At 38.9% G+C, this 16,119-nt stretch overlaps 1 non-coding gene across 1 annotated transcript; it reads right to left on the bottom strand.

Moving 5' to 3' along the window:
* Positions 1-54: 54 nt before the first annotated feature.
* TRNAI-AAU (transfer RNA isoleucine (anticodon AAU)) lies at positions 55-128 on the bottom strand. Its single transcript has one exon. It is a non-coding gene; the product is annotated as a tRNA-Ile (tRNA).
* Between the last annotated feature and the right edge of the window lie 15,991 nt (positions 129-16,119).

The following is a 16,119-nucleotide window of genomic DNA, read 5'->3' as shown; positions in this document are numbered from 1 at the left end:
CATCATTCATCAGTTGATTTGCGATTGTTAGGGAAAAAAATAAGGAAAAAATAATGGCCTATGCAGGTCTCGAACCTGCGACCTTCGCGTTATTAGCACGACGCTCTAACCAACTGAGCTAATAGGCCTGTTTGTTCAAGGAAAGGCGAAAAATGAAATTAAGCATAGCAACACCATTTCTTCCGCCATCTAGGTACAAGATTTGCTCCTGTAATGCAGCTTCGCCTGACGCATGGGACAAGTCATCTACTTCAGGTGCCGGTAGGCATGATAGCTTTCGTGCACCACTAAAGCTCGAATGAGAACCAGGTGTCACGTGTCCAATTAATATTCTGTATAACGGCTTTATAGATTTTTTTTTTTTTTTTTTTTTTTTTTTTTTTTTTTTTTTGACAACTGTAAATGAAGAGATTACAATCTCATGGCCCTAGAAGCAAGGCCATGTGCTACAACATTAAGGTTTCTAGCAATATATGAAAAACTTAGACAATGAAACGAAGCATAAAGACCCTTGAGATCCTGCAGGATACCTTTGATAACATGATTTACTCCCGCATATCCTGCAATCTGACATATTTAACGGTAAACAGTCTGACACCACCTCCAGATGTAGAAAGCCTTTCTCAACAGCCAATTGAATAACCGCCAATAAGCCGAGAGCCTCCGCATGCAAAGCTGATTCTGCTGTAATCTTCGTGCTTCCGTGCTCAAGCATGATCCCCTCTCCGTCATAAGCCACCCACCCAATCCCGGCGGCCAGGCTCTTAGACCATCCAGCATCGACCTTTATCCTAATCCTCCTACACTGATTTCTCCCACCGACCATATTCACAGGAAAACCATCCTTGATAACCCTCATCTCGTTGCCTCCTATTGAGGGCATCACCTGTCCTAGCCCCTTCTCACTTTGCTCCTTCTCCTTCCGCATAGCTTGTAAATAAGTATCCACATTGTTTGTGACCGACTCAAGAAGGACTCTTGGCATAATCCTACCCCCCTTAAAGATCACATTGTTACGAGTAGTCCAAAGACCCCATAAAGTTGCCAGAAAGACAAGAGCCCTCCTTTCACCATCCTCCATCTTTTCCAAATACCAGAGCCAATTAATAATCCATTCACTAAGTGGTATCATATTGACTCCTTCAACCCGAATTCCTAAGAGCGATCCCCCTTTCATACTTGACAAAATTCAACACTACCTTGTGATTAGCCGCCTTTTGATCACAATCCCTAAAAATATGTTCAACCGTCTCACAAAAGGTAGGGGATTGGTCCCCAAACACATCCGAAGCTTTAGGATATAGCTTCCTTCAATTGATCGCTTCTGGAACTCAAAGCCCACTGGAAGAGTGTTTGTAATGATTTTCCATATCAAAATTTTCCATGAATTCGGCCCAGGTAGGCTCCACAAACGTGATTTACAGAAACCCCTCCTCGTCATTGATATCCTAGATTTATCTTTTATAGTACCTTTTTTCTCAAAAAACTCCATGAATGCAATGCCGTACCCACTTTTTACCGAGTAAACTCCATCATTAGTGAGCGGCCAAAAAACTTCATCCTGCCTCCGCGACCTACATAGTGTTGATGCAATAATCCTCTCCGCATCCTGTTCTTTAAAGAGCGCACGCACTAGTGGAGCATTCCAAGTTAAATCGCTCTTCCATAACTCACGTACTTGAAGACGCCCCAGATAGAGAAAACCAGGACCCAGCAAGCGATCCTGCGGTTCAGGTGTGGCCCCGTTCACCCACTTTGCATTCGACACATTAAGGCCTGAGTCCAAACCTAGTTTCCACCCGATATTATCCATGATCAGCTCCAATCCATATCTAATACTTTTTACCCCCCAAGAGCAACCAACCCCCTGATTAGGGTGAGTTCCATCAACAAAGATATTTGAACCAAAAATCTTCCGTCGGAAAATCCTGCTGAAATAAGAATCCTCCCCCGAGACCAGTCTCCACCCATGTTTGGCGAGCAAAGCCTTATTAAGGCATCCAACATTCCGTATGCCCAAACCCCCGGAGCTCTTTGGAAGACTTAGAAAATTCTTACCGCACCAATGTAGTTTCTTCCCCAATTTACACCCAGCCCACCAAAATTGTGCCAGCAAAGAATTGAGCTTTGATGACACACTTACCGGAATTTTGAAAACCGATAGAAAGTAATTTGAAAGATTTGAGAGGACTGAAGAAATAAGGGTGAGCCTACCAGCAGGCGACAAGAAAATTCCGTTCCATGAAGAGATGCGTTTTGAGACATAATCAAGGAGTGAGTCAAAGATCCCCTTCTTAAACTCTTGAAATTCTGCCGGAATCCCCAAATACTTTCCAATACCCTTCGTTGATCGTACTCGAAGCACACTCATGGTCTCTTGAGCCTTTGCTAGAGTCGTACTTGGACTGAAGAGAATGCCAGATTTATCCAAATTCAATTTTTGACCTGAAGCCTCACAATAATCATCCATGATCCGCTTTAAATTGGTTGCTGCTTGGCCGCTATCTTGAAAGAAAAAAAACGAGTCATCCGCAAAAAATAAGTGTGTGATCGGTTTCTCCTGTTGACACAAGGTGATCCCTTTCAGAAGGCCCACCTCCTTTGCATTTTCAACCTGCCCTCCAAGCACCTCCATACAGAGAATGAAAAGGAAAGGAGATAAGGGATCCCCCTGACGCAATCCACAACGGGGTTGAAAACGAGGTAATGGGGAGCCATTAAGCAAAACTTCATACGACACCGTGGTAACGCAGTTCATTATAAGCATCACTAATCTTTGTGGAAAACCAAACCTGAGAAGAACCGCCTCCAAAAAATCCCACTTGATTCTATCGTAAGCCTTACTCATATCTGCCTTAAAAGCACACCGTTCATGCTTTCCTTTTTTGTGACCCAAGATACGATGAATAGTTTCATGCGCAAGAAGGATATTATCACTAATATGACGCCCAGGAATGAAAGCATTTTGTTCTTCACTCACCAGCGCCCCCATAACCCTTGCCACTCTATTCGTGATACATTTAGACACAATGCGCATGAAAACATTACACAGGTTTATAGGCCTATAATCCGAGACCCCCTCTGGATTATCAGTTTTTGGAATAAGAGTGATAAACGTTCGATTGAGTTCTCTTAAGACTCGGCCCGAATTCAAAATAGAAAGCACAGCCTTTGTTACCTCCTTTTTCACCAAAGGCCAACATTTCTGAAAGAAGCACGCAGGAATACCATCTGGGCCCGGTGATTTAAAAGCACCCATTTGAAAGACAGCACCTCGTACTTCCTTGGCCGTAAAAGGCCTCATGAGGTAATCCGCATCATCATTCGAGACTTTCCTTCTTACCGAAGAGAGAATCCTATCAAAAGAGACCGCAGATCTCCACACCTCCCCCTCCTGATTGTTATCACAAGCAGCATACAAGTCCTTAAAGTTCCGTTGGAAAGCAGCGCCGACAAGGTTATGATCATAAATCCATGATCCATCCTCCCCTCTTATGCCATGAATATAATTCCTTCCTTTCCTCCCCTTAACCCAATTGAAGAAGAACTTTGTACATGTATCTCCATCCACCATCCACCGCATGTTTGCACGTTGTTTCCAAAAGATCGCGGTTGCCCTCGCAAAAGCCTTAACCTCCTCATTTGTCTAAGAGTACAACTCATCTCCGCCACCCATGACATCAACGTTTAAACCGTCTGCCAAAATCCTGTCAAAATCATCCCATACCTGCCTCCACTCACTCTTTTTATCCAAAGCCCACTTCTTTGCCGAAATTCTCACCCGAGCAAGTTTCCGAGCTACTCGATACGCCGGAGAGCCAACCACCGCAAGATTCCAGGAAACCCGAATTCTTGCATACACTCCTCATGATCTAACACCCAAGCATCCATCTTATATGGTCTTTTCCCCCTACCCCCTGTAAGATGTAAATCAAGCTCAATCGGGGCATGATCCGAGATTTGGACCGGATAGTGCTTAATGCCCGTATTGGGAAAATAAATAAGCCAATCCTTCGAGGCCAAAGCTTTATCAAGCCTCTCATAAACTCTCTTCTCCCCCTTTCGGTTGTTGCACCAAGTGTATCTCGGTCCCTTGAAGGGGATATCAATTAATTCATTCCTAAGCTTCCAGTTGATAAACTCATTTGCTCCCTTAATGGGATTTTGACTACAACTCCATTTATCCAAAAAACATTCCACTTGATTGAAACCACCAATAATAAGATAAGGGTATGTACAAGTCTCAATCCATTCGTCCAATTCACTCAAAACAGCGGAACGTAAATTCAACTCAGGGGCACCATAAAAAAGCACAAGGTACCAAAAGAGACCATCATATTTCCTTACCAAAAGCACTATAAAATTCTTACAAGCCCTTACAAGAGGCATTTTTGCCTCTTTTTTCCATCCCACCCACAAACCACCAGATGCCCCTACTGCATCCACCCCAAAAGACTTCACAAAACCTAAAGATCTAAACATAGGGAAAACTTTATTTGCATTACATTTGGTCTCTATTAGGAAAAGGAAATCATAATACGTACTATCTAATAACACTCTTATCTTTGGAATTGTAGGGGCGAGCGTGTTATTGAGACCCCTACAATTCCATACCAAGCCCATCATGGTGGCAAAGGAGGTTGTGACGGCCCAACCTCCGCAAAGCCATTAAAATCAGAAACCTCAAAACCCGCAGCACCTCCATTAACGGAGGAAGAAGAGTCACTTGAATCAATCATAACAATGTCCGGGACACTCACACTGAACCCATAACGCTGACCTTCCTTTCTTCCAGCCAAAAGACCCTCCCCTGCACAGCTCCTCTTTGCTAGCTACCTCAAGTATTCCTTAGCATTTTCCAGAGATTCTTTTGCCTGCTCAGGCACGATATACTCCACCACATCATTACTGCATTTCCTTTTCCTGGCCATCCGTATTTCTTCCTTATGAGTTAATTGTAGCTCAGAAATATGATACGCATCAGCCAACCCCATGAATCCATCCGAGATATTACCAGGAGAAACCTCAGCAATGAGTCTAGCCTTATTACCAACTGCAGGGATATCAAACAGATTATCAAAACCATGCTTGCTTCCTTCACCCATCTCCAAAGCAATCCCAGCCATTTTCCTAGCACTCTGAAATATCACTTCCAGAGGCTGCAAAGTAGAGGACTCGGCTTGCATCTCTTTGTCCTTTCTCTCAATACCCACAGATTTCAGGGAAATGGAGGGCACCTCCTCGAACCCATGCTCCCCAATCCCCTCCAACTCTTTCTCAATCAATTCAACAGTTGCACTTGTACCTCCCACAGCTACGGTATTTGGAGCCTCAACTGCTTCATTCCCAGCCTCCTCAGAAGATGTGATGACAATGACAGCATCAGTAAACCTGTCCTCAGATGATTCCTCATAAAACTCGTCCTCAGCTTCAGCATCCTCAATCCAAACATTATTAGGAGCCTCTGACATATCAGAATCAGAGTCACTGATGATAATAACCTCGTTGAGGTTCATTGCCCCTGGAGCAACTTCCACATTTTGATGTTGATCATTTAAATTTGTTCCTTCCACTATTTGATGGACAGACCCATCAGGGTAGTGGTACCTTATGGGTATCCCACCAGCAGGAGGGTAAAAAAACTGATTAAAACCCCTTAGTTCATCATTCCAACGCGCCCATTGTTCATCCCCTTCTACCCTGTCACTTATAGCTTCCTGAATCCGTAGGTCCCTATCAAGAACCCCACTCACATTACCCTCACCAGCATAGAGAACATAAGGATCATTCTCCTGCAACTTCCTTAACAATTCAATAGACTGCCTATTAAAACCCTCCCCATGATTACCAAGATCCCCATGACTACCAAAGTCTTCCTCAGCACTGTGATACCTCTCTTGATGCTCATCTTCCTCATCCAACCATCCCCCCGCACCTGGTACCAAAGCCCTTGTATTCTGGTCCTCAACATGGTACATATCTGCATCTTGAATGGGCACAACAGGAGCAATCACATTTTCATAAGCTTGTGTTCCTGTCACCTCCTCCCTCATCCCTTGATTTTCCCCCATAACAACGTCCCCCCGACCACCCACTTGACCTTCCCCAACTCCCCTACCATTTACTCCTTGTCCACTGCGAAAACAACAGGCCCTGCAAAAGGTTGTGCAGTTACTGCAAACCTCATACCAGGAGTCACCCTTCCTCCAGCAGTAATTCCCAAATCATAATCAACATATCTTTCAGGTGATTCCCTCCTACTGCTCGGTCCAGCTCTAGGCCTGCTACCCCCAATCCTCACTTTAGGAGATAAAAATTTCGTAGTAGAAGGCATAGCCCTGAGATCCATGTTAAACATGGTATGATTACTGTGTGCTTGAAACACCGCAAAGCCCTTCTCCACGGACCTATCCAACATTCTCTCAATACCCGACACCACTGACACCAAACTCTCTCTACATTGTGAACCTTTGTGCCCTATTTTCCCACACCTTACACAATACTTGAAAACATTTTCATACCTGAACTAGACCCAAAGCAAGTGTCCCGTTTCCATCGCCAAAAAGAAACCCGGCATCAAAGGTTCGTTTAACTTAATACATAACCTAATCCTGAGGTAATCATGATCAGGCACAAAATTAAACGGTTCAACCTGAAACTGATGACTGAGCAACTTACCCGCAACCTGGGCGACGTGCATATTGAGATACTCAAACGGCAAGCCACACACCCTCACCCAAACTTCCGCAAAGGGGAACCTGACAGTACGTGGTACCGTATCAGGGTACCACCTTGCCAAAACCATTACTGCACCATCCACAGTCACCATTGATTTCGCCAGAAGCCCTTGCAAGTCTTCAACATCCTCACAATGGAAGACATACACTTCCCCCATTTTAAAAGCAGTAATCCTCCCATTAGAACTCCACTTCTTTGAGATAATATCGTTCAGTTTCTCAGCTTCAAAGAGACGATAATCCACCATGAAACCTAAACACAGTTACCCCAAAACTCCCTTGACTTTCCTAATTCAGCGGGGTCCACATTGATAACTCCACCCGTCCTCGGATATCGCCAGATATTAGCATGAAGTGGATTAATTGGATTGAAAGCAGCATCCGGTTGAGGTTGATGAGCATTCTGATTGTGGTGTTGATAGTTATGGAAGTTCTCACCACCCACTCCCTCAGAACCCGGATTATATCTTCCAAACTGGTGCTCAAAATCCATTTTAGAACCGGTAAAAGTAGGACAATTAAACTGTGATGAATGAGTTTTAAGTCTTTTTGAGTTGTTGTTTTTAAGGGAGATGAAGTGTGATGACTGTGATGGCAAACCCACAGCCATAATGGGCAGCTTAAATAGGGAAAAGAAATATGAGTAAAATGAGACGTCAATCCCAAATGACACCTCAAAGAAGATTTGGGGAAATCGAAGAGGAAGAAACAAAATCAACAGACCACCAATTAAATGAGACGCAGAGTAATTATTGAGATCAAATAAGAAGGATTTACACGTGAAGGAGCTCAAAGATCAGCAATCAAGAAAAGAAGTAAGGAGACGCCAATTAAATGAGCTAAACCATAATGATTAGGAATAGGTAGGAATGTAGAGTAGCATGATTTGATTAAATTAGAAAACCCCTAAAAACGCAGAAAGAGGAATTAGGGTTTAAAACGCCCAATTAGAGCCACTGTAGCTCAATCATTATAAGTAGGTAGAGTGAGATTAATACGGAAAGGATAAAACCTAAGATCCCAACCCAATACCCTTCAACTTCTTGATCTGACAATACTCTTAGAGAATGAAAAAAGAGGAGGAATTTGCAGAGATTGAAGATTAGGAAAGGCAGAGAAAAAGCTCTCGTAACGAGAGAAGAAAGCTCTCTTTTTTTAGAGAGAGAAAATCGTTGCTCAACACCCCCAAATGTGGCTTTATAGAAGATGAGACAACAAATGAGATAAAGAAAATTTTCACTAAATTTAACTCGGATAGTAAGACGGTAAAATTACCCCGTATAAATTATACTTGTAATAATTGCTACATTCTTAGAACTCGAACCCGAGATATCTAGTTCAGTTAACACTCACAATTTAATTGCTATCTTTGCTCTAAGCTTTTTTCAACTAGTAAACCACTAATATTATTTGGGACCATTTACGGCTTTTAGTAATCTTTTTTATCGTCGGTTACGAAATTGTCTTGTACCCTCGTGTTAAACTTATCTTAAGATAGTCAGTCGTTTGGGAGAGGATTGGATAGATAATTTTATTGGAAATGTAACTAATTGTGAGAATAATTATAGAACAATGAAATTAAATTCTTTTAATTAAATTTATTTTTCTTTGGTAATTTAATTTAATTATTTAGTATAGTTTTAATCCAAAAAGACTAAATGCAGAGACGAAGCACAGGCCTGGCCAGGCGGGCCATGGCCCGGGCGGGTTTTCGGAAAATCTTCTATGCATAAAAAAACTTACGAAAAATAAAAAAAAATGGAAATTTTCCTCCATCTTCTGATTCTTTTCCCTATTCATGTTGCCTTACATATAGAAACATAGTTATATTTGTATAGAAATTAATTATGTAATAACTACCATAATTAAAAAACTAAATCTTTCTATGTCATGTGCTAAAAATCATAAATGGTTATTATGCTAAACTTATTACCAGAAAACAATGTAAATAAAGCAAAGAGCTATTAGATAAAAAATTCATGGAGCCTCCCGCCATTGCCGATTTCCGTTGATAAGTCCATACTTTTCGGAGACCAACTAAAGTAATTTCTCATATCTTAATTTTTTTCCTTTTAATTAGTCAGTCGTTTGGGAGAGGATTGGATAGATAATTTTATTGGAAATATAACTAATTGTGAGAATAATTATAGAACAATGAAATTAAATTCTTTTAATTCAATTTGTTTTTCTTTGGTAATTTAATTTAATTATTTAGTACGGTTTTAATCCAAAAGACTAAATGCAGAGACAAAGCACAGGTCTGGCCAAGCGGATTTTCGAAAAATCTTCTATGTATAAAAAAACTTACGAAAAATAAAAAAATGGAAATTTTCCTCCATCTTCTGATTCTTTTCCCTATTCATTGTTGCCTTACATACAGAAACAAAGTTAAATTTGTACAGAAATTAATTATGTAATAACTACCATAATTAAAAAACTAAATCTTTCTATGTCATGTGCTAAAAATCATAAATGGTTATTATGCTAAACTTATTACCAGAAAACAATGTAAATAAAGCAAAGAGCTATTAGATAAAAAATTCATGGAGCCTCCCACCATTGCCGATTTCTGTTGATAAGTCCATACTTTTCGGAGACCAACTAAAGTAATTTCTCATATCTTAATTTTTTTACTTTTGATTAGCAAAATTACGAGAATAAGGAACATACATCGGATGTACTACATCCAACTTTTTTGTTTTTTGAGCATATATATATATATATATATATATATATATATTTTGAGCTTATTACCCCAAACTTTATTTATTTTTGAGCATATGTGTATTTTTTTGAGCATAATAAAGTTTATAAGTTAGATTTTAATATTTTTTCCGTCAAAACTCAAATTTTACTAAACTTATATGTAATGGCTTTGAGTTTTATTGTAATTTTTTAGAGCTTAATGTTTAAGTGAATAAGCTCAGAAACTTCATATTGAAACTCAGAAACTTTAAAACAAAATTCAACAATTTTATTATAATACTCAGAAACTATAAAATGGGAGGTAGTACATCAGATGTATAATCCTCTTACTGCAAAATTACTGTATGACGCAAATTGGTAGAAATTTTGGTAAATTCATTAAGTTAGGAGTTTAAGAGTGTATGGAATATTAAAATGTGCATGAAGAAGTAGAGGTAAAAATATTGATTTTGTGTTGGTTAAGTAGAGGGTAAAGTATGGTGGATAGATGTTTAGGAGTAGATGGTTTCTCGAGACTCAAGTAGGTTTAATTTTGAAAGCACCAAAAAGTAGGTTTAATTTTGACCTTTTAATTAGTTTTGATTTCTTATTTCATTAAATAAAACGTGCTATTATAACTTTAGCATTATACGGTATTTATTTTTCAATAATTATAATGAGTCAAAATCGTATAATAATTGAGTTTTTCAAGAGGAAAAAATGGTGAAACTAAACTTTGACATATGAGACTTGTCGACCATCAACAAATAAACCAACAAATACGCCTACGGAGATTAACGAGACTACACCTCTTTATGCTTATAATCGCACCATATATAACATCATAATATTTTATTATGTAAAGGCTTCATATAAAGGCGGTTTTATAGTGGACGTAAAAAAAATCAAGAAAATAAGCTGGTTTGATTGTCATAGATGCTTCTTACGAGAGGGAAATCCACATAGGAGGAACAAAAAAGCTTTCAGAAAAGGTAAAGAGGTGCTTGATTCCCCTCCGAAACGAGTGCCTGGGGATGAGATATGGAAGACGGTATGTGACTTACCATCCTCTGTTGATGGTACCGAAGAAGAATTTAAAGAATTGAAAAAGCAGAAAAACGGTTGGTTTAAAAGAAGCATTCTTTGGGACCTTCCTTATTGGAAGACAATGTTGATAAGACATAATTTGGATGTAATGCACATAGAAAAGAATTTCTTTGAGCAACTAATTGACATGATCATGGATGTAGAAGGTGAAAAATGTGATAGCATTGCTTCTAGAAAAGATTTGCAGATATTTTGTCATCGTCCCAAATTACACATTCGCGGCGACGCGTCTAAGCCAACATCCATTTTCACTCTCGACAAAGCTAAGAGAAAGGTATTGTGTGAGTGGTTACAAAATTTGAAGTTTCCTGATGGGTATGCATCCGATTTTAGTCGATGTGTTGATCTTAAGAAGCTGAAGTTGTAAGGCTTGAAAAGTCATGATTGTCATGTATTCATGGAGCGATTATTACCCGTTGCTTTGAAACACCTCGTGCCGACAAACGTTTGGAATGCAGCTGTTGAGATTAGTCAATTCTTCCGAGATTTATGTGCCTCTTCAATATGTGTTGATGACATGATTAAATGCGGAAGAGCAAATACCACAGATATTGTGTAAGCTTGAAATGATCTTTCCTCTTGCATTTTTTAACTCCATGGAGCATCTACCGGTTCATTTGCCATATGAAGCCAAAGTTGGGGGACCCGTCCAATATAGGTGGATATATCCATTTGAAAGGTAATTAAGATAATCTAGCTACTTTTAAATTAAAATTAATAATAATAACTAATCTATTTATTATATGTTAACTTTATTATTAATTAACTATTAATAAAACTCATCATTAAATTTTATAGGTTTCTTAATCATTTGAAGAAAAAAATTGGTAATAAAGCTAGGGTGGAAAGTTCTATATACAATGCTTATTTAACGGAAGAGATTGCAAACTTTTGTTCTCTTTACTTTGAAAAACATATAGAAACCAAAGCAAAAAACTTGAATGTTGAGAAACCGGATGAAATAGACGGAATTTTACCCGAATTTTTTCAAACTCAAGATGATGAAGGGTGTTCATCAAAGGGGCAAACAAGATATTTGGATGATATGGAGTATAATCATGCCCACCTTTACGTGCTATCTAATTGTGACCTCTTGGAGTCATACAAAACACAGTTTGTTAATGATTTCATTGAGAAGAATCCTAATATAAGTAAGGATGATGTTTGGGACAAACATGAGGACCAATTTCCAACATGGTTTAAGAAACATGTAATTGAGTTGAATATTCAAGATGATTTGATAAGAAGTTTGGCGTTTGGTCCTTCAAGAATGGTAAGAACGTGGAATCGATACTCGGTTAATAGGTTTAATTTTTAAACATTCAACCACGGTAAAGGTAAGGCTAGGTGCAATTGGAAGGTTACTATTTCTTCTCTTGATGACAATGAATACTATGGTATAGTTGAAGATATCTTTGAAATTAGTTATAATGGACGTGACCGAGCTTATAAAACTGTCTTATTCAAGGTTGGCTGGAAGGATAATTATGTGGCTGGAATGAGAGTACATGAACAATACAAGCTTGTAGAAGTGAATCGTACTAGAACATACTCTAAGTATGATCCATTTATACTTGCACATCAGGCTCATCAAGTGTATTTTGCTACTTATCCAAGCACAACAAGTGATAGAAATCAAAATGCGTGGTGTGCAATCTTTAAGACAAAGGCACGGTCACAAGTTGATACAACTTTTTTCCAAGAAGAAAACGTTTCAAATGAAACACTTTTGTCTCCACCCGATGAAATCAACTATGAGCATGAGAATAAAGATGGTGAAGACATGGAAGATGAATAATATTATGATTTGGAAGAGAGACTGCCGGGGGAGGATGAGGAGGAGGAGGAGGAGAGGAGGGAAGAAGAGGAGGAGAGGAGGGGGGAAGAGGAAGTGAGGAGGAGAAGGGAGGAGGAGAAAAGGAGGAGGAGGGACGAGGGGGACGACGACGACGACGATGAAGATGATGAGGATGAGGATAAGGATGAGGAGGATGACGACGATGATGATGGTGATGGGGAAGAAAACGATGACGAGTATGATTAAATTGGTATAATTTTGTATTCCTCAATAGTAAATAATTAAAATTTAGAAGTCCGTATATTTTCATTTATCATTATTTGTATTAATTTTTATTTGTATTACTGCAGATGGCTGGAGCAGGTCGAGGTAGGAAGAGTGGAGGTGGCTCAGGTTCTCGACAGAGTACGCGTGAGGAGGAGGAGGAGTTTGTGCGTGAGGATCTGATGGTGACAAACGGTGACGGTGACGCTACCGACGACGCAGGACCACAGGTGCAGATACGGTACACTGCGGATCATTGGATGATACTTGACCCGGCGGGATTAGGGTAAGCCTTATTCTTTATTAGTCTACGATTATTATTATTTTTTTTTTTGTAAAATAATAATTGTTTCTAATTTTACATGTTCAAAATAAATGTAGGTTTATGGACGATTGCGTGATACGAGGTGTAACAAAAAGCACGAAGACTAATTTCGTGGGTCCAGTTCCTACATTGTGGACTTATGTTTCTAATGCACAAAAAGAGGCGTGGTTCAATAACTTTCGGGTATATATTTTCCGTAGTTCTTTGTTTTAGAAACCAAATAATTAATTCTGATAAATTTTTTAAGAACCAAGTTAGACTTTTATTTTATACTGATATGAAATTTTGTCGCCTTTTTTTTTGTAGCAAGCATTTGCTTAGGATGAGTCTCAAGAAATGAATGTCCGTCACAGGTACAATGAAGTCGGTACTCGACGATATCGGGACGTGATCTGGAAGACGGTCAGGCGCCCGAAGGAGCCAGATAACATGAAAGGTATTTAATTAACTTGTTTTGTTATTTGTATTAATTAGCATATACTCTCTTATATTATAAATAATATCAGTAACTTATTAGTTATGATTTCATATGTGTAATTGCAGGTGAGAAGTTTGAAGGCCTAATAAAGCATACTAAAACTGAAGCTTTTCAGAAAAGGTCTAAACAAGCATTCCTCAACAAAAAAGGAGGAAATAAAGATGCCGTGGTCAAGCTTACTCATTACGGGGGATCCCGATCATTTTGGGATCGTGTATTGGGTATAAGTTTGTCTATTATTTCACACTAATTTTGGTTTTCAACATGTTTATTTTATGATAGATTTTTTGTTGATTTTCTAACATGTATGTTTTTTTTTTTTCATTCAGAAAGGAAAGTAGAAGTCAAAACCGGTTACGACGGTACCGGAACTATTTCTGGACACGCATTCCAGGGTTGACCACAAAGGGATTAGGAGTTGGACTAAGCCAAAAGACAAGGAATTATATGTAAGTTTTCCCTAACACTTAATTTTTGTTAATTTACTCTTTTTTAATGTCTTATTTTGGTTACCATATTAACTTATAATGATTTGTTTAATATTGTAGGATGCATTTGAACAAGAAAAAGCCACCAATCCAGAAAAAGCGGATAATGATATATGGTTTGAGTTGGTGAAGGTTTCAAGAAAAGGCACGTGTATGGTACCGGAAGTTCAACACCGGCTTTCTATGACAACACGCGTAGGAGATCGACTTCAACAATTCCCAGCAACACATATCAACCGGGAGTTATTACTCAACTTCAAGCTCAAATTAGAGAGCGTGACGAACGTGAAAGAAAACATGATGAAAAATTCCGCCAAATGAAGGAAAAAATGGCAATGTTTGAGACTTGGTGGCAAGGTTGTAACCCCGGACCTAGACCCGACTACGATCCTTTTGATCCGCATGGTCCACAAGGGAGGAGTGGAGCCGGTGTTGGCTTCCAAGTAGTTAAGTAAGTTTAATTTAGCATGTAATAAGACTTGAACTTTAGAATATGTTAGCTTGTAAACATTTCATTTTCAATATATGAAATGAAGTTTGGGAAAATGTGTGGTGTTGGGTTGAAATTTGAAATGTATGGTGTTGTGGGTGTTGAAGTTTGGGATGTATGGCGTTGTGGAACTTCGGTTTGTATGCAGGTTGTAAATATTTGGCTAGCAATTAAAACGAAAAAAACCACCAAAATAATCAGTGGCTTTGGCGACTGAAAAGCCAGTTAGCGACTGAATTTCAGTCGCCAATTTGGCGACTACCTTGAAATCAGTCCCCAAAAAAACCTCAGTGATTTTGGCCACGTCACCCAAATTTGGCGACTAAAAGGCATTTTAGCGACTGAAAGTCAGTCGCTAATTTGGCGACTACCTTTTTTCGGTCGCCAAATTGGCGACTACGTTTTCAGTCGCCAATTTCCTCTTTTAGCGACTGATATGTCAGTCGCCAAATTTGGCGACCGACTTTAGCCGCTAAAATTAGAAAAGGCGACTAATGTCTGCGACTGGTATTTGGCGACTGAAATCAGTCGCTAAATTGATTTTAACGAGTGATTTCAGTCGCCAAAATCGGTCGCCTGTTTTATTTCTTTTTGTAGTGAAACAACTTACAAAAACGACTGATAAACAAAATGTAAATTACAAACTTCAAAACAACAATGAATAAATGATATAAAAAAAACGAAGCAAGAACAACAAAGGATATGTCCAAGCACACGGCCTAAGACACACGAGACCATCACATGGCTAAAATTAGGTCCTAAATTAGATTCATTAGTTAGATCGATTGAAAAACGATATTGGATATATACTAGAAAGCGATGATAAAAGAGGGTAGAAGGCTTCGCCTAAACCGAGTGTTCTACATGGCCTAATGGGTCGGTTTATGTCAGATTCGCTAGTTAATTTAACTCGTTGAGTGTTAATAAGAAGGTGCTAATCACGCACTCTTATACTAGCGAGAAATCATGTGGAAGATGAGAAGGATTCAATTGATTTAGAGAATTATTAACCGATTTTAATGCTTATGTCGAAGCACCCTAATCTGTCTAATTAGGTTATTAAATCGATCTAATGTCGTCTAATTGAGTCATAAGTTAACAATCAGAGGTTGAATTAACATGCAAAGAGTCCTAGAGTAGGCCGAATTGAGCAAAACGAGCGAGGGGTCAAAAGCGAGAAACAAAGTCAATATCGTTTTATTAATGCCCTCCCTTGAACACGAGGATATGTAAACGAGCGAGGACAATCGCCACTGGTGAGTAAGACCTTTTAAACTCGAGTCAACGCGGGTGTTCATGGTGATAATTTAACTCATACTCGGACTAAACTAGTTTCATAGTTAACGATGTTAGACAATGTATAATATATAAAATAAGCGATAGAACAACAAACAAAAAAAAACGAAATAAAAGGAAAAGAAGGCGGATTTGATGCACCCTCAACCTACATGTATCTATTAGGCGAGATATGCTCCATATATTACGGAATAATTAGTTGTTAGCAATATATTCAATCGTATCAATTACGATATACTTATCCTTGTTTATAGGATTTGGTTGTAAGTTTGTAACTATATAAAGACACTTTGCTAATGAGAATTATCATCAGTTCATTCCTCTAAACCTCTTACGCGTCTACATTCCAACATGGTATCGAGCCAAGTTCTTTTTTCTTCCTAAAAAAAAAAAAACAAAACCAAAACCCTAAAATTTTTCCTTCGTCTTCTTGCCATGACTGGTGAAGACG

This window comes from Silene latifolia, chromosome 6, assembly GCF_048544455.1.
Source record: "Silene latifolia isolate original U9 population chromosome 6, ASM4854445v1, whole genome shotgun sequence".
Lineage (NCBI taxonomy): Eukaryota > Viridiplantae > Streptophyta > Magnoliopsida > Caryophyllales > Caryophyllaceae > Silene > Silene latifolia.
Note: the sequence above shows the minus strand (reverse complement) of the source record. Positions and strands in the feature narration are given on the sequence as shown.